The sequence below is a fragment of the Lipotes vexillifer genome, unplaced genomic scaffold (assembly GCF_000442215.2).
Source record: "Lipotes vexillifer unplaced genomic scaffold, Lipotes_vexillifer_v1.1 scaffold911, whole genome shotgun sequence".
NCBI lineage: Eukaryota > Metazoa > Chordata > Mammalia > Artiodactyla > Lipotidae > Lipotes > Lipotes vexillifer.
This window is the reverse complement of record NW_006781377.1, coordinates 2,908,808-2,934,241: the sequence shown is the minus strand read 5'-3', so window position 1 is coordinate 2,934,241 and position 25,434 is coordinate 2,908,808. Positions and strand designations below refer to the sequence as shown.

General features: G+C 46.6%; 1 protein-coding gene across 1 annotated transcript in view; it reads right to left on the bottom strand.

Moving 5' to 3' along the window:
- GRIN2B (glutamate ionotropic receptor NMDA type subunit 2B) overlaps positions 1-25,434 on the bottom strand; it is a 296,216-nt gene that overhangs the window by 10,018 nt on the left and 260,764 nt on the right. The window lies entirely within an intron of this gene.

The window sequence follows — 25,434 nt, the reverse complement described above, 5'->3', positions numbered from 1 at the left end:
GAGAGAGAGAGAGAGAGAGAGAGAGAGAGAGAGAGAGAGAGGAGAGAGAGAATATGAGTACTTCAGAAAATGTGAAGAGATATTCCGTTAGCATTAGTGGATTTATCACGGAGGGGACAAACAAAAGTTCACCAAATACATTAGCCCTCACTCAGGAGCAGCAATTGCTATCTGAAAGTGAACTTCAATTCAACTCAATTTATTCCACATTGTTGAGAGCTTTCTATCTGCCCGCCCTTGACTTGAATCTGTAACACTTGTGGGCCGCATTTATGCACACTGCACAAAACCAGGGATGATGGAAATGTGCTATTAGCTTAACTGCAGTGGGCTGGTTACCTTTATTTCTGAAAATTGTGTGAAGTCTGCTCCCAGGCCCCTTCATTGCACTATCAAGGCTATAGGACCTTGGTGAGGTAAGCTACATCATACTCCTGAAAATCACTTGTTGGATAGCAAATATGTTTCGCTAAGAAGTTTTCTCTTGACCTTGCCTGATGCTTTAAAAGCCCATATTTATCCTACATGAGTTGTAGGATAAATTGTAAAAGCAAACGCAATTTTAATTATGTTCCCTCCTGTGTTTAAGAACTGAGTGTGGATTACCAGGGCTTAGCGTCACAAAGTGAAATCTCTTGGGTTTTCACCCCTATGACATCAGCTTTATTCCTGGCCATTGCCCTGCAATGAGCAAGTCTTTACGTTGCTTCCTGAACACACAGTTCACTCATTTGTACCTTCACAGCCTCACAGAGTCTGTTCCCTTGGCATGAACTCACTTTCTCCCCGGGCCAATGAATGTCCTTCACCTCAACATGTAACTCAAAGCAATTTCTTCAGGACACTTTCTATGAGTTCTTCCTTCCATCAAGTCTACCCAACAGTGACCCACCAGTACTCTGTGTTCTTGGTTTAGATCATAATTAATACTACTAATTCATTTACTTTCTAAATGAGCTGGCTAAGTTCTGAGAGCTAGTCTCTGACGTAGTCATGAAGCTCTAGATTGAGACAGATATGGACTGAAGAGCAGCTCTGCCACTTACTACTGAGTGATGTGGGGCAAGTAACAGGAGTTCTCTGTGCATCATTTCCTCATATGTAATAGAGAGACAATAATGTCTACTTTTCAAGATCGTTGTGTGTTGTATTAAATGACACAATGTACAAGAAGTGCATGGCACAGCATCTTGCACACAGCGAGTGCTCAAAGAAGACCCCTTATATTATTTTAAATTCATGTCTATATTCTGCATTCCCTAGTAAACGTCATACTTTCTAAGTTTCTCATTCTATTAGAATAGCAACGATCGGATGGAATGTGACCAGAGTGTGTGGTCATATGTGCTGTGCCTTGGTATAGGAAAGACAATCTAGATATTTGAAGTCCACTTGGTTTCAATACTATACCATTTACCGTGGAGATACATTTGAAAATCTAAGTCAGGAGTACTCTGAAGCTTTGGAGCTGTCTGGGCTTCAAGCCATTCTCCTTTCTCCCTCCCTTGACCTGAGACACTCAAGAGCTTCTCAGAATATGGGGATTTCATGGACCACAAAATGTCACAGCACCAGGAACCATAAATGCCATCTTCATTGTTTAAAGTTGGCCACAGTTAAAAGTAAGGTCATGCAGTGGTGTTTGTTAGGTAATCTGAGACGCATCAAAAGACCACTACTTTCTGACTTACCATGGTGCTTTTTGCCATTAAGAGTTTCTGTTTAATTATTTTTAAACAGGTTGTGAATTTAAGTGAAAAAAAAAAAAAAAACCACTATAAAAGAGTCAAAGAATTTTAGAGTTGGATGAGCCACTCAAGGTTAACTAGTCCAAACCTTTCATTTTACAAATGGAGACAGAGACCCACAGAGGACAAGCAATTTGCTCAATGTCCCACAGTAGCAGTGATGGCTAACATTATCAGGAATCAGTTGGCTTAATTAATAGTATTCCTCATGGTCCCCAGCAGATAACAAGTTTAAAGTAAACAGGGATATGTTTTGTTGGAAGAGACAGAATGCTGTGCATAGAACTGTCAATTATAACACTTCAGATGTTTGAAAAAAGGTATCCCCCAGTCAAAAGTAGAGTAGATACCATGGCAGGCAGCAGTATAACCAGATAAGCTCCCTTTAATCAGTAATTCCCCACTTTGCTAGGACAATGACAACTGATGCTCACAGGGTCCAAATACTAGGGTCCAAAGTATTTTCTGAAACATCAATGAAAATTGAAATCACGTCCAGTACAATTCTGGTATCAATTTTTATGTTCTAGTTGTTTTGAAAACCGGCAATCCACGTAAGGTAGATACGATAATTTTTTTTAATTAAAATTTTTTTATTTAAGTATAATTGATTTATAGTGTGTGTTAATTTCTGCTGTCCAGCAAAGTGACTCAGTTATACAAATATATATTATTTTTCATATTCTCTTCCATCATGGTTTATAACAGGCCATTGAATATAGGTCCCTGCGCTATCCATTCTATATATATAATGGTTTTCATCTGCTAATCCCAAACTCCCAATCCTTCCCCTGCCCCCCGCCTCTGCCTTCCCCTTGGCAACCACAAATCTGTTCTCTACAGATACAACAATTTTTGATTAACCAAATGGAATGTGATACCCAGAGTGCCTCACGTCCTGATGAAGCTAGATTATGGCAAGTTTCCATACTACTCTTAATTAACTTTAATTTCTAAGTTATCTTTAGATTTCTCGATGGTGTTTTATAACTATATCTTTGAATACATAAATACTAAAGAAATAATAAAGGACCTAGAATAGCCAAGATGACCTCGAAAAAGAAGGTCAAAGTTGAAGGACTTACAACTACCTGACTTCAAGACTTGTAAAGCTGTAGTAATCATGACAGTGGGGTATTAGCATAGAGAGAGTAAAGAGATTATGGGAACAGAATGGAGTGCCCCCAAAAGACCAACACACGTATGGTGCAAAGGTGATTCAGGACAGATAGGACAGTCTTCAACCAGTGGTGCCAGAACAGCTAGCTATTCATATGCAAAAAAGCCTTCATTCCATACCTCACAAGATACATAGAAATTAACACAAAGTAGATCATATATCTAAATACAAATCCTAAAATTATAACATTTCCAGGAGAAAATATAGGAGAAAGGTTTTGTCACCCTGAGTTAGACAAAGGTTCCTTAGATATGACACCAAAGTACAATCCACCACGAAAAAAAAGATAAACTGGACTTTGTTAAAATTAAGAACTCTTTGAAAGGCACCTGCTAAAATCATGGAAAGACAAGCCACTGGCAAGATAAAAATATTTGAAAACAATTTAAAGCTATTAAAGAACTGAAGGAATTAAATAAGAAGATAGCAAGACTACTGAATAGTTAAAGCATCTTCCATCAGAAAACAATCAGAGATATCAGCCAACACTAGAAGAATGGAAGGTGTGGTCCTGTGGAAAGCATTGGTCTTGGAGGCAGATAACTTGGATTTGAATTCCAGATCCTTCTCTGACCAACTGCGTGACCATGGGCAAGTTATTTAAATTCATGGAGCCCCATTTTTCTGGAAGTATTATTTTTAATTAACATTGAGATACTATCTGGGATTACTTAACACAATATCTGGCACATGGTGGATTCTCAAAACTATTAACTGCTCCCATGAGGATGACGTTCTAATGTCTAAAATTGTCCTATGTTAGATAATGTTCCCTAAGATGGAAAACTGTTCCCTAATTTGTTCCTTAAACTCAGCCAGCCTGGGGACCAAAAGGGCGAGTGTGTCACCCCACAATTAGCCGAAGCAGAAGCAGAAGTGAGCCTGCCTTTTCCTTTGGAGATTCTTGTCCCACCTTGGTGAAATTTAAATAAAAACCTAGATTTTTAAAAAACTGTCATTGGAACTTGAATTTTACTAAAATTCATGGCCATGGAGAACTGTATTTTTAGTGAGGAAGGAGGAAACAAAGAATCCTCCAGATACCACCTTGATGCTTCCAACAAATGCCCTGTAATAAAACTTACCCCAAGCTGTGAGGCATTATATGGCACTTATTTAACCTGAATGGCAATCTGTGCTCTCTGGGGTTTGGGGAAGGAGTAAAATTTAGTACTGCCCAGAACCGGAAGTCTTAAAAATCCATAGAACAAGAAGGACTCTAAGAAACAAAATTTTAAAACATTAAAAAAACCCAATACACCAAGGAGACCAGCACTGAATTAAAAAGCTCAGTCTGATTTTCAAATAGGGAATTTTATATAGTATTCCTTATTAGTCGCCTTTGGCCATTATAGAGCTTCCTTGAACATGGAATCTTTTTCCAGAGCTACCCAGGTCGGGATTCTAAAAACATACAGAGGAAAATAAAAATGCAGAAAGGAAGGAACTTGGGGGATGGATCCCATTTCACAGATGAGGAAACTGAAGCTCTGAAGAGACCAAGGAAGTTGTTCCAGGCCACGTGGTGAAATAGGAGGACCAGCTTATAGGGCTTGACCCCAAGCTGAGTCGTCCCACTGCGGCTCCAGTACCAGCCGCCTGGTTCTACTGCTCACTGGGAAGTGAAGCCACGCACCGAGGAGCCACCCGGTGAGGGTATCCTTCCCTTCCTGTCATATCAGATGCCAACACCTCCTTGGGATTCAACACAGGGTGTCCAGCCATCATTGCAAGCACACTCTTGCACAAGGGCAAAACAGTGCCAGAACGTTAAGAGCCCTGTAATCTCACTTGATCCTCCTGGAGAGCTGCCGGGAATCAGAATTCAGCCCTCTGAGCTCCTCAGACCGTCATCTCAGCCCCCATCTTAATGCCTTCAAAGTGAGTTAGTCTTGGCAGTCAGGCAAGGAGAGAGGTGCAGAGGCCAGGACCAAAGGCCCTTTTCCCCACCCAGAGATGGTGGGATTAGGGGGCACTGGGGCTGCCCCTTCCCAACAGAGAGGCTCTCCCGCAGCCTGCTGCAGAGGGAAAGGGAAGGGGGAAGGAGTCAAGGAAATGGAGATCTGGGTCCATTTTCTTTCTGTATTAAATAAATATATAAACCGATTTTCTTACGTATAAGGCAGTACTAATTTATTAATAGCAGCTACTCATATTCAACACCTATATATGTACTGGAAACAACTCACGTTATCTCCTTTAATGATAATTAAAATGCATCCACTCATTTGACAAATATATCCTGAGCATCTAATAGTGCAGAGGACTGTATTTATGAGGATGCAAGAAGTTTACATACCAGAGAGTCAGAGATGTAAACATTCATTCAATTTTTCATTCCTTTAGTTTTTCACTCATTCATTTGTTCATTCATACAGACATTCAGCACATATTTATAGCATCTGTCACGATATTCTGGGTGCTGGGGATACAGTATGGCAGGAGAGTAAGAACCTGCCTTCAAGGAGTTCACATTGTAAAGAAGTAGGGCAGAGAGTACGCTGGTTTTTTTCTAATGTAATGGACGAATATAGAGCCACAGATTCTTTGCTAGTCCTTGTATAAGAGATGAAGCATGTTCCCTGTCCTTGATTCTGGCCTGGCCCTGTGACTTGCTTGACCAATAGAATGTGCAGAAGTAACATTCCGGGGCTTCTGAGGCTAGGTCATAAGAGCCTTGCAGTTTCCTCCTGGGCCTCTTGGAACCTGGCTCTGAGGGGAGCGGCCACCTCTGTAAGAAGTCCTATGACCCTGCGGGCTCCACGCGGGAGCTGTCACAGCTAGGCGCTTGTAACTGCAGGCCCGGCTGAGCCCAGCCTTCTAACCACTCCAGCGAGGGCACCAGGCAACCCCGCCCACACATCTGACCCACAAACTGGGGAAATACAGTGAAATGGCCCTTGCTTTAAGCCACCAAGTGTTGGGGTAGGTTGCCGTGCAGCCATAGATAACGGGCACACAGGTGATCTCAAATAGTGAAAACCAAGCGCTGGGAAGAAGTGGACACAGCTATGATACAGGATAAAGAGCGACTGGCCAGAGAATAAGTTTAGCCTGGCTGTCCTAAGAAGCCCCCTCTGAGAAGGTGGCTTCTGAACAAAGCGCTGGACGACGAGGAGGAACCAGGCACGTGAGGATCGGGGGAAGGGCAGCGGGTGTGGCTGGGGGACTGGGAGTGACATGCTGGGCGCCACGGAGCAGCGTGCCCGTGACAGTGGAGGCCAGAGCAAACGGCGCTGTCCTGAACAGCCTTAAGGAGGCCACAGAGCCGGGGCTAAGAGCTTAAGGGAGAGTTATCTAGTAGGACATGAGGAGACAAGGGGTTTTTAGATGGACACAGCGGTCTGTGCAGACGCAGGGCCCTGGGAGAGAGCGGGCATGACTGGAGATCACGGGCAGCTTGTCATTGCCGGAGCCTAACAGCTATGGCCCTGGTAACTGGAGGGCAGCAGGGTTGAAGGGGCAGGGCCTGTTTCACAATGGGAGTTGAATTCTGCACAAAGGAGTTCAGAGTCCATGCTCTGAGGGAAAAGAAACGGCAGAGCCTCTGGAGCCAGACTGCTTGAGTTCAAACCCCAGCTCTGCCGCTTGATAGCTGTGTGACCTGGAGCAACTCACTTAACTTCTCTGTGCCCCAGTTTCCCCATTTGTACAATGGGGCTAATAATGCTACCTACCTCATGAGGCTTCTTAGCATTCAACAGGTTAATCTGGGCAACATGTTAGCACAGTGCCTGGCACATGTTAGATACACTATATTAGCTATTATTACTGTCATCAGCATCATTATCAGAAGCAACTGAAGAATTCTGGCTGCGTGTCAAGACTGGGTTTTTGTGTCAGAAAGAGCCCGGAGGGTCTGCATGAAGAGCAGGGTGGAAGGAATAAAGCAGAGAGACAGGAGCTGCAGAGGACGTGCGCTCGGATGAGGGTCTGGGCCCCAGGGAGAACAAGGAGGGGCAGAAGCGCCGTCAGATACTTGCTTACCGTCCAAGAATGTGAAAGAGGCCGTATGCACAGCTAGACGAAATCACCACCGTGGGCTGTGTATCAGGGCCACCGAAGTTCCACGGGAGAAAGGCTGCAAGCAGCCCGGCTTCCTGGATGGCTTCTTGGAGGAGGCTGCATTTAACTTGGTAGGGGGATGGGTTGGGCTTGGAAAGGTGGAGGCGGGGCGGGAACGTCCCTTCACGTTAGAAGAACCCTCTGCTGTAAGACGCTCCTCGCCCAACTCTGCTCAGTTCCCACGGTGAGGAAGGAAACAGATCCTTGCAGAGTGTTTTGAGTCCACGATGGCAGAAGAGAAGAAAACCAGAGCTCTCCTCTGTGCTGATGGCGCCCAGGCTTCTGTGCCGATGGCCAGACACAGCCCAGAGACGTTCCTTAGGGTCAGATCTTGGGAATGACAGCAGGCAAAGGACAGGGTCTCTACTCAAAGGAGGAGGGAGGCAAGAAATGCCTTCTGGGGTGGCTGGCGTCCCTGAAAGATGGCTCTGCTCCTTCAGTCGGGAGTCCGACCAGCCTATGCAAATTAGGACAAGCCAGCTCTGCCACCTTGCAGGGATGGATATTGTAATGTCCTGTTTGCAGGGTCCACCCGCGTGAGACGCGGAATCTGGGGGCTTTCGTCTTCGAAGCTTGACAATCCCGCACGTCAATATTCATTCCATCACTCCGGCTTTTACATTTGAATCACACACACAAAAGTCAATGCCCAAATGCCACCCAGCCCTCGGAGGCACCCAGGAGAAAAGGTGGGAATGCTTAGGCTACAAGGGCAGCTTTTGCCCGGTCTGCTAAAAATGAGGTGGCAGAACAGCAGAATTCTTCGGGGACCACTTTACCTATGCGGCACTCTCCTGTTATCACCATTATCGGCGGTGATCAACCGTTATCAGCATCGGCACCCTCTGTTTTCACAGGACTGTTCTATCACTGATTTTCATTATTTTTTATGTATAGTTCTATGCAGTTTGTTATTCTAGTGATTCATTCATTCATTTAAATTGGGGTAAAATATACATAAAATTGATCATTTTTTGTTATTGATATATCTTTTAATCCATTGCTTGTAGCTTGGTTTTGCTTTGTGGTCCAATCTGAGAACCTTTTGCCTTTAACACAGGAATTTGTGCTATTTTTATTTATTCAAAGGAAAGGTACCTCGTCCAACTCTGTTCAGTTCCCACGGCACCTAGTTTATCTTCTAAAAATGTCCTTCTGTTTTAGCAATAAAAATTACCATTTCTAAGTGTGCAGTCCTGTGACCTTAAGTGCATTCACACTGCTGTGCGACCAGCACCACCATCTACCTCCAGAACTTTTTCATCTTCCCCAGCTGCGATGCCATAATGGGGGTAACTCCCCATTCATTCAACTAATTTTAACCACATATAGAATCTTGTAACCAGGAGCACGATCACGGCACAGAACAGTTCCATCACCCCAAGAATTCCCTTATGTTCCTTGCCTACGGTCCTCCCTCCACCTTTAACCTCTGGCGACCACTGATGTCTGTCCTCTGTTCCCATAGTTTTGTCTTTTCCAGAATGTCCTACAAACGGAATCACACAGCATGTAACCTTTTGAGACGGGCTTTTCACTTCTCATAATGCCTCTGAGATTCATCCATGCTGCTGCTGTGTATCCGTAGGTCATTCCTTTCTATTGCTGGGTAGAATTCCACTGTATGGCTGTATTGGTTTGTTTATCCATTCACCCATGGAAGGACATTTTGGTTACTTTCAGCTCGGGATAACTATGAATAGAGCAGCTATAACATTGACATACAAACTTTTGTGCGAGCATATATTTTCATTTCTTTAAGGTAAATGGGTCATGAGAGCTACCACACTGCCTGGGACCCCATCCCCCCCAAGGGCATCTCCTTTTGCATCTCTCCTCTCTTTTGATCTTCCCAATTTTCCCATGAACTATAAAGTAAGTACATCAACTGTTATTATCTTATTATTCTGCCTGATACTCATTCTTCCCATAATATTATCCTACAGCCAAAGTAGGATGATGTATGTATGTGTGTGTGGCTTCAGACTCTGAGCAATACCTGAAGGCGGGACGGGGTGGCTGGGGAAAGTGGTCCCCATCCTCTCCCACGGTGATACCTTGTTCGCCCAAAGAGGAAAGAAGGTCAGATGACAACACAGACCAGACTCTCTGAAGGTATGACCTTCACTGTTCCATGGCCCATAAGTACTTGGGACAGATGGGGAAAGCAGGCAGAGTGTGCTTACACTGAAAGGGCCATGTAATGATAGAAGTTAAGTTAGGACATGGGTTATGGGCTCAGAAGATCTAAATTCAAAACTGAGCTCCACCGTTTATTAACTGAGCGACTCAATAAACAAACCATTTAGCTTTGAAACTGAACTTCAACAATGCTCAGGAGGAGAAATAAGGAATAGCGTCTCATTACAAATCTTCCATTTCAAACATGGGGCGCAGGGTAGCCACCTAGGACCCCACCATGGAATGAGCTGGCTGTGGATCTAGTGATGGGTTAGAAAGTCAGACTCTTCACCTTCATGAGAGTTATAATCTGGGATGGAAGTGGGGGGAAAAATAATTGTTTTTACATTTCATTATACATTATTCATTGGATAGAATATTGTTCAAATTCATTTGGAATAGGTGACTGACTTGCGATAACAATAACACAGAATGTAGTTAGAAGATACAGGTATACAATGAATGTGCCCAAATCAACTCAGTTCTCTTCCTGGGCACCAGGAGAAACTGATCCCATTTTGCTACCAGGAAGCGAGTCAGCATTTAGGAAGCACTTGACACCTTGGTTGTTTCTGCTCTTCTTTCTCTTGTTATTAATATTAGTACTGTGGTTGTCTACAGCGGCAAACACATCTAAGTTTGCATGTGAAGAAACCTGTAGTTGGATGCAAGAAGCCTGGTAAGTAGGTCTTCACAACTCTGGGTGCTGTGCTTCTGGGGAAGGGGCCCCTTGCCTCTCTGAGCCGGGGCTCCAGTGGGTGGCAGGCTGTAGAGGGGAGGGAGTGATGGAGGGAACGGAACTCGCTCTCCTGTCACTTCCCTCCTGCTGTGGCCCAGACAAGAGCTTGTAGAAAAGAAGATACAAGTTCTTTGGATTCCTGGAATTTATAGTTAATGATCAGTTTTCCTCATTGTAAAGCAGTCATTTCTTTTGTAGTTTCCTAAATTTGCATATATAAGCCTTAATAAATATTTCCTGAAATATTTCATAAGATTAGATAGCGGCATCATGGTTCATGTTAGCTCGTTGAGGTTTGGTCCCTGAGCTAGGAGAGCAGAGCAGAAGGGCTTATTCCTGCATTATGACACTTTACCACGTCATACTTGTACCCTGAAGTCTTAGGCGGCTAACCCTAAAGTATCAACGTCAACACACATTTCATGTGGATAATCCACGCCTAAGTCACTGAACTCTGTAGTGACTCTCTGAAGTGAAATGGGGCAACAGATACAATTCTTACATTGCAGTTCAGTTGGAAATAATAGTGATGGTATAATACAGACGCAGCTAACACGTCTATGCTCACGTACCACACAACTTACATAGAGCAACTCACTAATCTTCCCATCAACCCTATGAGGGAGGTATTATTATTCCCACGTAACCGACATGGAAACTGTTGCCCAGAGAGATAAGTAACTTGAAGAAAGCCACACAGCTAGGCTTCCAATCCAGGGTTCTCACACTTAACTGTAAAACACATCACAGAGCTCTAGATACACAGAGTAGATGTTCAGCAGACATGCAGAGAAGAATAATCCAACGACTAAATGAATATGCCAAGCTCCAAAAGGGACGTAAGGAAAGCAAAGGCACTGGAGGTTTACAGGGAGTAGAGATCATCATAAGAGAACTGGGATGAGGTGGCTACAGGGAGGAAGCAGAGATGGAGCTGACTCCTACAGATGGGCCAAGATTTACACAGGGAGGTGTGTGGGGAGGGCACTCAGGACAAGAGGAAGGGCACCAGCGAAGATGCAGAGGGGCCCGGGCACAGTGCCTCAACAGAAGTTGGAAAGAATGTTTGTATGTGTGAATATGGACCACTGAGTTGGTGTCCGGGCAGGAGCTGAGCGGCCAAGCACCTGCCGTGGTCGGGCAGGGGAAGGGCGCAGCATTTAGTTATCATTACACAGCTAAAGCAACCGAACGAAGAACTGAGAGGCTGGGGCGGGGATGCTCACTGGGGGTCTGGCCTGTTCCCAGGAGAAAATAACGGGAGGAATATATGGAAATGACATCACAGCGTAAGCCTTGACAGAGTCCACGTCTGCTTATACGTTCAGAAGAAGGAAGGAGAGGATGTGGCAGAGGGGCCTCCTCTCCCACTGCTTTCCCCGCCCTCCCCTCACAGCCACCCTGGCCTCCCGGAAGTTCCTAGGAACACCGAAATCCCCGGATACCCATCGCTCCCTCTCGAGCTTCAGGTCAGACCTGATAGTCTCACTGAGACCTTCCCTGACCACCAGATCTAAAGATGCAACTTCTCTGCCAACACGATCTCGCTTCTCTGCTGTATGTTTCTCTGTGCAGTAAACACCCTTCTTAGATTGCACGTAATTGCCTTTTACTTTTCTCCCCGCCGCCAACCCCGCCTTTAGAATACAAGTGATATGAAGGACAAGATTTTTGTCTGTTTTGATCACTGCTGTCTCTCTGGTGCCTAGAATAGTAAGTGGCACTTCGTAGGCTCTCAGTATGAATGAATGACTAAATGAGTGAATGAGTTGAATAGCACAAATGTAGATCTATTTATTATATTTTAAAAAATCACTCAAAGTGCCCTCCTTACTGGTGAATGCAGTAGCAGGCAACACAGTTGAGAATGACTGTTGTTCAGAGCTAGTGCCCTTCTGGCATCCCTGGTGAATAAGGAGTAATATGCCCTCATGCCGGCTGGGGACACCTCTCCTGGTCCCGTCTCCATTTGGCCTTCAAAAAATATATCCGAGCTGAGATCCCACAAGAGCTTGTTAAGTTTAGGACTTGACAATGTGTATGGATATTTCTTTGGCACCAAAAATGTGACAGAGCTGGAGATGATTATGATAACACAGGGATGAAGGAAACAGAGGCGTAAGGACTGAGGCATTTGAATTTTATCCTTAAGTCATCCTGTGCCTGACGGGTGGCCTTGATCGTGCTTCCTCAACCTCCCCTTAGGCGAGACTGTTACAAAGAGCTGTTACTGCCTTCTGTCCGCTCACACCACTGCGCAGACAGACCTGTTAGGGGGCGGGGACTGTGTAGGTATTTTATGAAAGTTGTGGGCGCCGGCAAAGAGACATGGCCTTTAAAGAAGATTTTAAGTCAATGGTACAGATGGATTCACCGTGGAAACTGGGACTCCAGAGCTTCACTAGAAGCCCCAGCTGCTCATCTACAGTTTGGGGGACACCGCTGAGGGTTACTACCAGGATTTCCATATGCAGGATGCCCCAGGAATTTAGGGGCGCTCCAGTTGTTAGCATGATGACCTGAGGTTCTTATCACAGTGGAAACAGCTCAAGGGTTCCGAAGTTGGGGTCAGGGGAGGGCAGCCAAAGGTCTGTGCCAGGCAGGGCTGAGGATCCAGGGAGAGGCGTGGCAGGGGGACGGGCACACCTCTGCTTTCCTGGCCACCAATCAGATCAGTCACTTCCAAACCAAGAGAAGGAAACTCCAGCATGAGCTCATACGCTCGCATTGTGCCACATTTACGCAGACCAGAACTCCTTGCCTTGGTCAATAAAGTCAGCCCCCAAGCAGGGGACGTTGCAGCCTGCAGAGTATCAGCCCTGGAAAGCACTTGCTGGACACCTGGCTGATTGAGAAGCTGAGGTCTCACACTCAGAGAACACAATCCAGACTTAGTGAGCACATGCGGACACAGAGGGTCCGCCATACCCTGCTCACACATGAGAGATGAGGCGCCATCAGGGGCTTGGAGAAATCAAATATCTTGCCAAATAAATCCTGAAATCACTTTATAATTTAAGAGATGACCACAATAGTAGTATTATTCGGTATTCTTCTTATACACCTGCTTGATTTAGATGATTTGACAGTGGAAATCACAAGACGAGCAAATTCTGAGACTATAAATGTCCAATATTTCTCTACATTACCCTCTCTTCCCAACCACTGTTGATGAAACTATCTCCTGTTCCTCACATTCAAATGGCTAATAAAGAAAAGGAAGTGTTAGCTTATGCTATGAATGCTTTATGAATTATATAAATTTCTTTCATTCATTCATTCATTCGACTCAATAGTTCATTAACTCATTCTTCAACAAATATTTGAGCACCTATGTTTGCCAGACTCTATTATAGTTACTGTGGATACATCAGCAAATAAGGACAAAAAGTCTTGCCCTCATGGAGGTTACGTCTAGCAGGGAGAGACAAACGTTGTAAGTATGTTAAATATGAATATGTCACACCATATAATATAATTTCCATTAGTGGGGAAAAAGAGAAACACAGATAGGAAGGGATAAACCTACTTGAGAACCTCTTTGAGATTTTAGATCGGTTGCTTAACTGGGGGCCTGCCCTACAGGATGTCCTGAGCTTAGACTGCCTTTTAGGGTCATGCTCCCTGGAAACTCTTGTCTCTGCTAAACATACCTCCTGTCAGTGCCTTTCTCCTCGAGACTAGCCCTGCTATTAGCTTTGGTCTGATGTGAATTCTCAGAAGAACAACTTCAAGTTCGCATCAGATAAACATATTCAGGTTAATTTTTCCACTTAAAACCCAAGGCGTGTTTCGTCTCGGGCTTGGAGAGAGACTTTTTCTAGAATAAGCAAATGAAGAGACAGAATTATTGGCATGGTAGCTTGCTTATGAACTGCAATATATATTTGGGAGAATAAGCTAGATGAGTCCATTTCACACTTATATATTTTTAAATCCTTATCTGGGTGGACGTAATTAGAGGTAAATGTGTGCACTAATTGGGCCGTTGTCTCAGCTACCTAGCAGGAAGTTATTCAAGCTTCCTTATCAAGCTCCATGATGATTCTTTTAAGATACCAGCCCACTGGGTCCTTTTAATGGCTCCAAGTGCATGTGCCATGTTCCCTTTGTCAATGGTTTACAGAGAACCTAGTCTACTTTAAAACTATTCTATAAATTTCAAATCAGGAGCCAATTAACCGAATGGGAAAAAGTCTCTACCCAATGCCAGAGTAAAGTGTAAAGAAAAAAGTTTCTCTGTATCAAAAGGTAGATGGGACCCTTGGTGAAAGGGTAGGTGTGATTGCTTGAGTTGGGAGGGTGAGGGTAACATTAATTACACAGGGAAAGGTGCCATTTTCTTTAATCACGTAGATGGTAGGATGGAAAACTTGCTCCCTGAATCTGCTATGACATTAAATTGGATTGGATGGATGGCCATTTGGAAATAGAATTAAACATCAAAGTAATAAGTCTGGCATGAGAAAAGAGGATATTAAAAGGAGGAAGTTCAATTAGGGATCAAACAAAGTAACCCTCACAGGATGTAAAACCACATGGTCCTAGAGTAAGAAGGGGCAGGAACTGGCTTTGTCAAAGCATGGTCACAAAGGATCACGGAGCCCTAGAGGACCACAGGCTACACGAGCTGATAACGCAGTGCTGCTATTTAAATAGGGAGCCTATAATGGGAAGCTAAAGAGAAATGTGGCAGGTGGGAAGGACATGGTCAGGCCCTGTGATGCGCCAGTGGGAGGACTTTATGATCACTGTGCTCTCTCCTATAACTCACAAGTGAAATTTGAGAAGGTTCAGAAAACCATTAAAGGTAAGGGGAGCAAGTCTCATGCTGAAAGGTTAAAAGACTGGGTTTATTTAACCTTGAAAGGAACACCCAAGGACATTCATTCCTCTATCGTGGTACTTGATCTACTGTTTTTGTTTTGTTTTGCGGTAGGTAAGGGGAGCAAGTCTCATGCTGAAAGGTTAAAAGACTGGGTTTATTTAACCTTGAAAGGAACACCCAAGGACATTCATTCCTCTATCGTGGTACTTGATCTACTGTTTTTGTTTTTGTTTTGCGGTACGCGGGCCTCTCACTGTTGTGGCCTCTCCCGTTGCGGAGCGCAGGCTCCGCGGCCATGGCTCACGGGCCCAGCCGCTCACGCGGCATGTGGGATCCTCCCGGACCGGGGCACGAACCGGTGTCCCCTGCATCGGCAGGCGGACTCCCAACCACTGCGCCACCAGGGAAGCCCTGATCTACTGTTTTGAGTGTCTGCCCCCCTCACCGGACTATGAGACCAGGACTGTTTAAGCCCATCTCCAGCACCTCACAGGTAGGGTTCCATGAAATCTGGGGACACATTTATATTAAAATCATATTCGCTGTTTATCAGAAATTCAAATTTAAGTAGGTACCCTATATTTCTATTTGCTAAGCCTGGCAACCCTACTCACAATGTAACTGTGGTAACCATCCAATAAATAACCTGTTGAATTAACTGCTATTATGTCCTAGGTGTTATGCTAAGTGCAGAGAACAGAAAAACTTAAACAAAAAGCCAGGCAGATGGACACAACAGAGGCCTTAGTTAATCCAAGGAACTGTGGAAAGTGGCAGGATTCTGCTAGGAGGTAGAATCCAGGTTGAACTGGGGGCTTACAGAAGGTGGGAGGGGTTTCAGGAGAGATTCTTTGAGAAAAAGAGGCACAGCTACTGGTCTTTCTTATCCCCAGGCCTCTAGGCCTTAAGCACGGACAGCGTGGCAGCCGCTGGGGATAAACGGGGACAGATGTGCAGCTGGACTCTGAACTCAGTGATGACAGGAAGGTGAGAGAGAGAGAGCGTGCTTGCACAGAGCTGTTCTGATCTTCCCACACCATATTCCGGGCAGTGGTTTATGTAGATATTTAGAGTCTATCTGCTGAACGAATAAATGAAGAGTAGATAGTGAGACTGAAAATCAACGCAACTGATTGTTTAGAGAACACCATCACACTAGGCTTGCATCACAGAGGTACGCAAGATAAGGGGCACTAACACAGCATGTCTAAAGTGTGAACTGGCCAGTGGAGACACCTCAAGGGTATAGAACATGGGAAGAGAGCTCCCTGGCTTAGCTTCAGGGACTGAAACCATTTGGTCTCAGGCTCTTCTTCCAAACCCACATCTAACTTGACTTTCTGGGAATTTTCCAGATGGCGAAGAGGGGTCATTGGGGAGCATCAGTCTTTCCTTCATTAGCGGACAAATTATGATAGAGCAGCAACTCTTTACGACAATAAGAACATGATTTCTATTGCTAAATAAACTAGTCAAAATGGATATTAATAATAAATGTAGGGATGTTATAAATTCTCTGGTTTCATCAATAATTCGCAGTCTAGCTAAAGCTCTTTTCTACGTCTTGAAGAGACCTTGAGATAGAAGCAGTTAGGTTTACTTTTTCTGGGAGTCTGAAAGGACAGACAACTCTTGGGCAATACAGACCATGCAGTTAGGGAAGGCTTTAAGAGGAACCCAGGTTTATAGTCTGTCCACTCCTGTAAGAAACTGTTTGGGGTAGGGCCCACTTGCCCAAGGAAATAATATTTGAAGTCGTTGTTTTCTATCACAGCGATGGGTGACAGACATAGATTTAGAAACGACCACTGAGCTCTTACTCCGCACCTAGGAGGATGCTCCGTATTTTCTCTCAAAAGCCCCACAGGATGGCTGTAAAGAGGTCCCGGGCGCCTGCTGCCCATGGCAGATACCCTCTTTCCAGGCACCCCTGGATCCAGAGCTATTTTCAGGGAGTCTAAGCACTGCAGAGTGGCACCTCCATCCTCCCCTGCACACCTTTCCAGCCCTGGCATAGTACTGGCCGTCCCCACCCAGTCTCTGAATCTCACTGAAATAGACAAGCGCAGGGATCCAGGAGGGTAGAGGGAGGGTGGGTCCTAGAGTGGATTAGGAGCAGTTTGTCTATGGCTTTCCAAGCACATGTTAATCATCTGCTGGAAACAGCATGGGCTTTGTGAGATGGATTCTGGCACAAACCCTGGGTCTGTCATAGGACCCAAACCCTAACATTTACTGAGGGATTAGTACGCATGCAACACTATTCTAAGCATTTCACAGTGTTATAAGTATATACAGTATGATACATCTTTAATCAGCACAACAGCTATAATGTAGGTGACATTTTTATCCCCATTCTATAATTAGGAAACTGAGGCACCAGAGGGGCTTAGGAACCCAGCCATACCACATACTTTCCAGTAGCTGAGTCTTAGTTTTCCCTTCTGGAAAGCAGAGGTAGCATCTGCCTAAAAGGTCTGAGAGGAGAAGTAAAGAAGACCAAGAATGTAGAGCATCTAGCCCAGGAAGGCAACCCCTGGTCAGGGGTGACTGGTCCACTCTGAGACCATAACTACGGATGTGGTTTCCATAGTGACTGCCATGGATGATGGTCATGGTTGCTCACACTGCAGAGGAACGCACAATACGAAGACTGATTTATTTTTGGCTTTGGAAATGCAATTTTTAATAGGCAGGCTCCAACCTATGAACACGCTGTCCTCAATAGTTCATTTATAAGTCAGCTGTTCAGAAACAGAAATACATTTCCCCAGAGAAAGAAGACTGTAAATGCTTAGCTCATTAAAGGCAATTTAATCCATAGGAAAGCAGAACTTCAGTGTTAATATTATTAGTTTCTGTTCTGGGAACATTCATTCACTTAACACCCTTCTATAGTGTACCAGGCACTATCCCAGGAGCTGAACAGAGTTATTGAAAGCATGTCTGTTTGCCTCAAGGAGCGCACGCACAGTGCAGTGAACGAAATGGGCATCGATCAGTGATTCTAGTGGAGGGTGACAGGTGGGGTCTGGTGGTGGTAGGAGGACAGGGGTGGGGTAGCTGGGCTGGGGGAGAGGCAGGAGACGGTGAGGAAGCGTTGGAGGAAGGGGAAGGGCTTCCCTTTGCTTGGGGTCAGGGCTGGCCCTCACACTTCTCTTTCTGTACTCATACCCCACTTCCTGGGCCCTGCGGCTTTTCTAAGCTCCCCTCCAGGGCATCCAAAAGGTCCCTATTTTCCTACATGATCCATGTTCACAAAATCAAAAGCCCCGTTTTGTCAGTCCAAAGGAATCACATCTAGGTGTCAAAAGGGAGACAATCTTAAAAACAAAAAAGTCTCTGAGGACACGGGGAGGGGGAAGGGTAAGCTGGGACGAAGTGAGAGAGTGGCATGGACTTATATATACACCACCAAACGTAAAATAGATAGATAGTGGGAAGCTGACGCATAGCACAGGGAGATCAGCTCGGTGCTTTGTGGCCACCTAGAGGGGTGGGATAGGGAGGGTGGGAGGGAGGGAGACGCAAGAGGGAGGGGATATGGGGATATGTGTATATGTATAACTGTTTCACTTTGTTATACAGCAGCAACTAACACACCACTGTAAAGCAATTATACTCCAATAAAGATGTTAAAAAAAAAAGTCTCACTAACTTGTGATTAAACTATTACTAAATGTCCCCAAGATCTCTGCATTCTAAGTAGCAGATAGTTTAAAATTTTTTAGTTCTTTATATAAATGTTTCAACTAGAAAGCACGTGAAAATGCTCCAAAACAGCAGCGGTCACGCAGACCAATAAGCCCCACTTGAGGACTGCCCTGGGCACCATTTTCTTTCAGGGATCCTTCCTTCCTGGCTGAACCACGCGTCCTTCAGATCCTGCAAGGATGTCGAGGATGCCGCGCTGTCCTTTTTACGTGCATGCACTAGCCCGCACGGAGTGCTGCTTCCAGCAAGGGAGGGGGAGTGGTGGTAGACTGGCCGCTTGGCTGGGTCATCTGTAACCCGGAGGGACTCATCCTGGGTGTAGTGGATGATGTGTGATATCGAGACCCTTCAAACCGAAAACTGAGGGCACATCATGAAGACTATTCAGGAGGGGCTGGAGAACTGCCCAGCTTCCCAACAAGCCCTCCCTGCAACCCCCAGCCCCGCTCCTGTCACCGAGATCACACCACCAAGCAGAGGTGCCCGTACTGCTGTGAGCTGTGTCTGGCCTGTGCCACCCCCAGCAGAGACGACCATGGCGACAATTACCTGATTCTGTTAAAAGCCTCTTTTTGATGACTCGGGACTGAGAGGAGAGACTGTAATTCTAACTCAAGAGGAGGCTCTGAAGTGCTGGGGTGAGGGGACAGGGTGAGGCAGTCAAGAGCGAAGTCAGTCCTCCCAGCTGTGATTACTGGGAAGACTCCTGCTCTGTGTATAGCAGCTCTTGGATGAGCCGTGCAGGCCTTTTCCAAAGAAATGAATTTCACGATGTGAGATCTTAAGTGTTCATTGATTTCTTCGTGCGTGAGCGTGTGTGTGTGTGTGTGTGTGTGTGTGTGTGTGTGTGTGTGTGTGTGTGTGTGTTGATCGTTTTGTGCCCTTTCCATGGTGGCTCATGCTTGCCCTTGACTGCAGGTATTCTGAGTATGGATACATTTATGGTTACATCTGACCCCCCAGCTTACTGATGTCCACATGTCCCGTGAACTGTTATTTATAGCTGTCAGACCACCTCTTCTCATCACAACCTGGAATCACTGCTGTGCTCAAGGCTGCTTTGCTCTTCAGTGCTGGAATATCAATTTGCATAATGAAGCAGGTGAGAGAGCCTTCTTGCCTGTTCAGGCGGCCCTGACTGGCAGAGAGAAAGGGATTCGGCCCTAACTGTCTGGAATTAATTTGATGTGCTTTTATAAGGAGAAACGGAAAAAAGCAGAAATTGCTCAGCACGCCCAGTCAAAGCCGCATCTGCACCCTCTGGTGTGTGCGCGCGTTTGCAGTCATGGGGTCCCGTAAAGACACGTAAGTGGATGACCTTGTGTGTTCAAGTGCATTTTTTTCCCTGGGAGCATCACTCCCTAGTGGCACCTCTGCCCGGGAGGTCTGCAGCTGCAGCGTGCTTCCTAACGCGAGGCTGTTTGCCATCTTGTCCAATTTGTACTCGAGGCCACTAGGAGACATCACTAGACATCACAGCGTTCTCTCTTCAGTACCAGGATGACACCCCAGCTCAACGGCTCTCTTGTACTCGGTCCAGAAGAGGCCAAGTCCCAGCTGTCTCACGGTCTGCTGGCAATCATTTCTTGCAAGAATTGGAACTGTCTTATGCTTAACTCAGAACCCAGTGCTGTGCAAGTGATGAGCTGGGAGATGGGTGAGGAAGTTTGAATGAATTTAAGCATTTAGCACATTTACCATCGAGGTAGTTTCTAGACTTAAGCCATTGATGGTCTCCTAGCCACGAGCACTTCAGAAGCAGTAAGTGAACACAGTTCTTGCTCTAGTTCCCTCCTAAGAGGAGGATGGAGCGGGGAGAACGATACATTTCCCTCCTCTTCAATTCTTTCCTCTTTCTTGAGAGGAGGATCTTTTCTTTTCTGTCCAGATTAAGTAAGTATGTATATTGGTTACTTCCTGGAAGGGAGAAAACATGGTGCCCGACAACATTCCGTGTCTCTTTGATTCATTCATCCAGTCAACACTCATCAAGTACGTGGCTCTTAAAGGTGCGAGGGGCTATGAGTTCAGAAACAAAGACAATAGAGCCCTTGGCTATTCCTAGATTGGAGTGAACAGAAGTCTCTTCTAGGTTCCTGTGCATCCATAGCTGGGTAGAGGGTCTACCCGCTCTCAGTGGGTTGGTGGGGTTCCATAATCACCTCCTTGAGAATCCGAGAAGCCAGGTCAGACAGGGTCCCGTGACGGGGGGCTTGACTGGATTCTGCTGCCCCAGGCCTGTGTCTCTAGAAGCGTGTCCCTCCTCCCCGTGTCCACACAGAGAGCACATGGGGCTATGGCAGTGCGGTAAGACAGGACATCTGCAGGCTCTGGAGTCAGCTCTCCCTGGATCAAATCCGATGCCCTCACTTGCTAGTTGTGTGACCTCAGCGAATTTGCTTATCCCTTAAATGACTCTCCTCATCTGTGGAAAGATGTCGATAATATCTATCGCAAAGGGTGGGCATGAGGATTAAAGGAGACACAGACGTGAAGAGTCTGACAACAGGCACGTAGTGTGTGTTCATTAAATAGTTCAATCATTGTTCATTAATAAGGGCCGAGGCGGCCGTGTGTCTGCAGCAACCCCAGGTGCTAACGCCGGGCCAAGTGAAGCCAGCTCTTACGGGACCTGCCCCTGAGCTGTTCTGCTCTCCCCGGTTCTCTGGGGGGGGCCCGGGGTGGAAGGCAGAGAGTAGGAGAAGCCAGAGGCGGGCAGCACCCCCCTCGTGGTGCCGGACTGAGCCGGCGTTGATGCTCTCTTGCCAAGGCCGCCGTGCAAAGCAGACTCCTCCTGGTCAGGCGAGCCCACGGGTTCCCCGAGAGCCTCTCGGTGAGCACCTTGGTCTCGCTCCCTGAAGGCAGCTGCTTGTCCACATCAACCCCTCCGGCTCCCCCATTGGCTGACACCCCCCTCCCATGTATCTCTGGATGGGCAGCCGCCTCATCCTGAGCAGGGAGCCCAGTGGGCAGGTACCTTTAAAATCACCTCCCTCCACTCCCGGCCCAGACTGGCCCCCTCCTGCCCTAGTGGCCTGATGTGGACTTGAGGGATGCCGTGGGTGGGAACCTGTGACCTGGGTCTTCTCAGGTTTGGGGCAAATGCCAGCCCCTCCCCCATCCTAACCGCAGGGGGTGAGTCCCAAGCTCGCCCAGTGACCCCCTCAAAGCCCCTTCAGTAGGTCTGAGGGGTGGGAGGAGAGGGGAGGGGGGCACAGCCCTCCAATCACTTCCCCCCAGAGTGGCTTCCTCCCTCAACCCTTGTCAGATTCTGGTTTCCTGGCTGCGTCCTGCTCAGGCGGCAGCTTTCGCCACCTGGACTTTTATTTCCAGCTGGATGGACAGAGTCCTGCTTCGTTTCAAAGGTTTCCCCGAGTGACTCTGATATCAAGACTTGGCCCTAACCCACCCCTTCCTGGGTGTCCCCAACACAGACAGGTCCACATGGACAGACTAAACCCATAACGATTACACAGAGGACCCAGAACCCCGATTTTCCTCCTCCCGACTCTGCCTCCTGAAAGTCTAAGCGGCCTGCACCTCGGGGACCCTCCATGTGGGCAACTCTCAGGATCACACTGGCCTGGAGCCATCGCCCTTGACACTCTGAATCTGATCTGCCCAAATAGGGCAGAAGAGATGTCTGAGGCTCTGGTGCCTGTAAAGCATGAGCCGTCTCTGCTCGGCTCTCTGTGACCCTCGCTGGAAAGGAAACCTTGACGTGAATATTGTAGAAAAAATGGTTGGGCTTCCCCAGCCTCAGGCTCTCTCAGCCACCACCCTCACCCCGCTCCGAACACCCGCTTCCCTACCTCCCTGGCCCTAGCACATGCCCAGCTAGCCCGGCTATGCAGAAGGCTTCCCAAAATACAACAGGCTGCACATGGGCCACTGAGGCCCTTGCCCACCTCTCGCCACCATTATGGGGTGGAGGGTGTACTGGAAGCGCCAAAAGACCAAAACAAAGGCCCAGAGCCTCTGCACCGCGAATACAATTCTGACGTCTCTAAAACTTGATTCATTTTAGGCCCGACGCCTTTGGCCACATATAAATTGTCACGGCTGCGTTAATTTGTCTCAAAGGACTTGAACTTAGTTGCCCAGAAGTGAAACACTAATTCTTAATAAATCCTCAAAACACAAGCTAAGATTTCATCAGCCTGTAAAAGCTGCCATCTTGGTAGCTTTTAGTAAAGCTACTCATAGTAAAAGTTACGGAAACATTTATTTCTAATTTTTGTTTTTAACCAGAGAGAAGAGGATGTTGAGGAACTCTCTTATTTTTCTTGGACATCAATAAACTTCGGAATAAAAAAAACTGCTTTCAACAGTTAGCTAAATGCAACGGCTCACTTCTCTCAGAACCAGAGACTTGACCATAGGTAGATTCGAACTTCTATGGGATTCCCCAGGGCCGCTTGCTCTTCCCAACCTGGAAGAGATGGCCTGACCAGAGAGGTCCCATATGGAAGCCACACAGATAAATTCAAGGACCTGACCAGTTCAGAGACACGCTCACTATTTTCTCCCACTCTCAGCGCACCCAAAGCTTGAGTACTGCACTTGGTGGCACATGCTTTGAGTTTTGTTAATAAAATTGTTTGTTGTCTGTTGCTGGCTTGCACTTGGGGTCAATTCAGGTGGGGAAACTGTGATTTCATCCTCATGCTAATTTGTGTAGTAGCAATTTAAAAAAATGTCATGGCTCCAGGAAGGCATCTATCTCTCCAATACCTTGCACAGGACCACCTTTCTAAGAAGAGATACGCAGAGCAGATCTAGCTTACGATGGGTTCTGATGTTTGTTTTTCTTTTTTTCTTTCCTTCCTTTTCTTTCTTTTCTTCTTCCTTCCTTCATTTCATTTTTGTTTCATTTCACAAAATGATGGTTCCACTAATATCAGCAGAATGAGACAAAAGTTTCTTTTTCTTCCAGGTAAAGACGTACTTTCTCAGATCAACTCTGTAAAACGGAAGTTCCTATGGACATGGGAAACTTGCGTTCCTCATGCAGCTTTGTTAAGTGTCAAGTTCCTAACTACCCAGTTATCCTGTTATCTCTACGTAGTTTTGGAGGATGGAGATATACATATCTATACACACATATGCACACACATACATGCATATGTGAGTGTGCACTCCTGTGTAACAGGGAAGATACATTCATCTACATGAAGAGAGAGGACACCTGTTTGCCTCTGATGAGCAAAACATCACTTGTGCCTGATGATCAAACAACGTCCCTTGCAGTCCCGTGATAGGAACAGCACGGTGAAATCCAGAATATAAGAGGGCTGCGTTAAGAATATTTTCCCCAGAAGAGTGGTGAAAATGATACATCTTACGAAAACATGTCCTCAGTCCCCTTTGACAATGGCCTCCCTGCTCAGAGGTCTAGTAGAAGGCTGCGTGGGGAGCGTACACACAGGAAACATGCTACATACTGGGAGAAACTAACAGTACTCAGGCTCAAGGACAGGGCAAAAGGGAGCACACAGTGACACGCGGGACTTTTATTGTCTCCTTAAAATTAACCAGCAGGGAGAAGACTCCCTCTGGGTGTAAACCATGTCTCTGCAAATCTTCAGGGGGACGCAGATCTGTTCTTCCAAGCAGAGGAGATTAGTGGGAAGAGGAACTGAACAGGATTCTGCTGTAAGAAATACCCGCTTTGGAAGGACGGGGCTGGGTGGCTGACAAGAGCAGGTGAGTAAGAGCTCCAGGGTTTAAGGGGGGCAAGCCCCTGAGAGTGCAGGTTACAGAAGGGGCACTGAGGCCCCGTGTTCGTTTCCTGTGGCTGCCGTAACAAACCGCTGGTGGCTTAAAACGATACAAATTTATTCTCGCACGTTCTGGAGGCCAGGAGTCCAAAATCAAGGTGTCAGCAGGGCTGCGCTCCCTCCAGAAGCTCTGGGGGAGAATCCACTCCTTGTCTCTCCTAACTTCTGGTGGTTCCAGGTGTTTCTGCGGCTGCCACACTCCCGACTCTGCCTCTTACTTCTCCTGGTCTTCTCTTCTGCGTCAGCTCTCTCTCTGCCTTTCTCTCATAAGGACACTTGTCATTGGATTTAGCAGCAATCCAGGGCAGTCAAAACCTGAGATGCTCAACTTAATTACATCTGCAAAGATCTTTCTTTTTTCCAAATAAGGTCACCGCTCACAGGTTCCAGGGATTAGCATGTGGACGTGTCTTTTGGGGGACCACCATTCAACCTCTAGAAGCCCCAACAGTATAGCAGAGGGGGGAGGTGAGGTATCCTGTGTGGGAAGTCACAGAAGGTCAGGAAGCAAGTGGTCATTCAGGGAGAGAAGGGCAGAGCGAGGCCTGATGCTATAAAGGGGACACAAGAAGGAGAGGAAGAGGACCCTGGGGCTCCCTCGGCAGCTCAGCAACCGACGCGGGGACACCCGTGTCCCTGGACCGGGAGGGTGGCCACTGCTAAGCCCCACTGGATGCCTCAGTCAAGGCAGCCAGTCAAGAATGGACTCGGGAATTAGAGTTCAAGGGGGCCAGCTGGGGGCCATAAGTAGTCCCGTTCTCAAATAAACTTAGAGAAGTGGTGAGAGCTGACCCTGAGCAACAGAGCTGGGCTGCTTAAGCCCCAGGGCTTTGCTCTGGATGCATCTGGATGCATCTGGATGGCGGCCGCCCTGGCAGGAACGAGTGGGTTCAGTACTTGGGGTGGTGGCCCATGCATTGGACCGGCTAATTAGGTTCAGCTAATTAGGAGACAAAGGGGCACGTGCCCCTTCTCCCACCCATGTGTGTCCTGTACCCCGTACAGTCCCAGGGTTTGGGGAGTTTTCTTCTCTTGTCACTTCCTCCAGAACTGCTCTTGACCAGCTGTAACAAAAGGACCAGATGCCCGACAGCTCCAAGGGACTCCATGTAATAAATTACACCCTTTTTTTGCTCAGCTACCTGGAGGCCCAACCCAGGCCCTCATTTCTAGGTCCCCAGCTAGTTGGTCATTCCTGC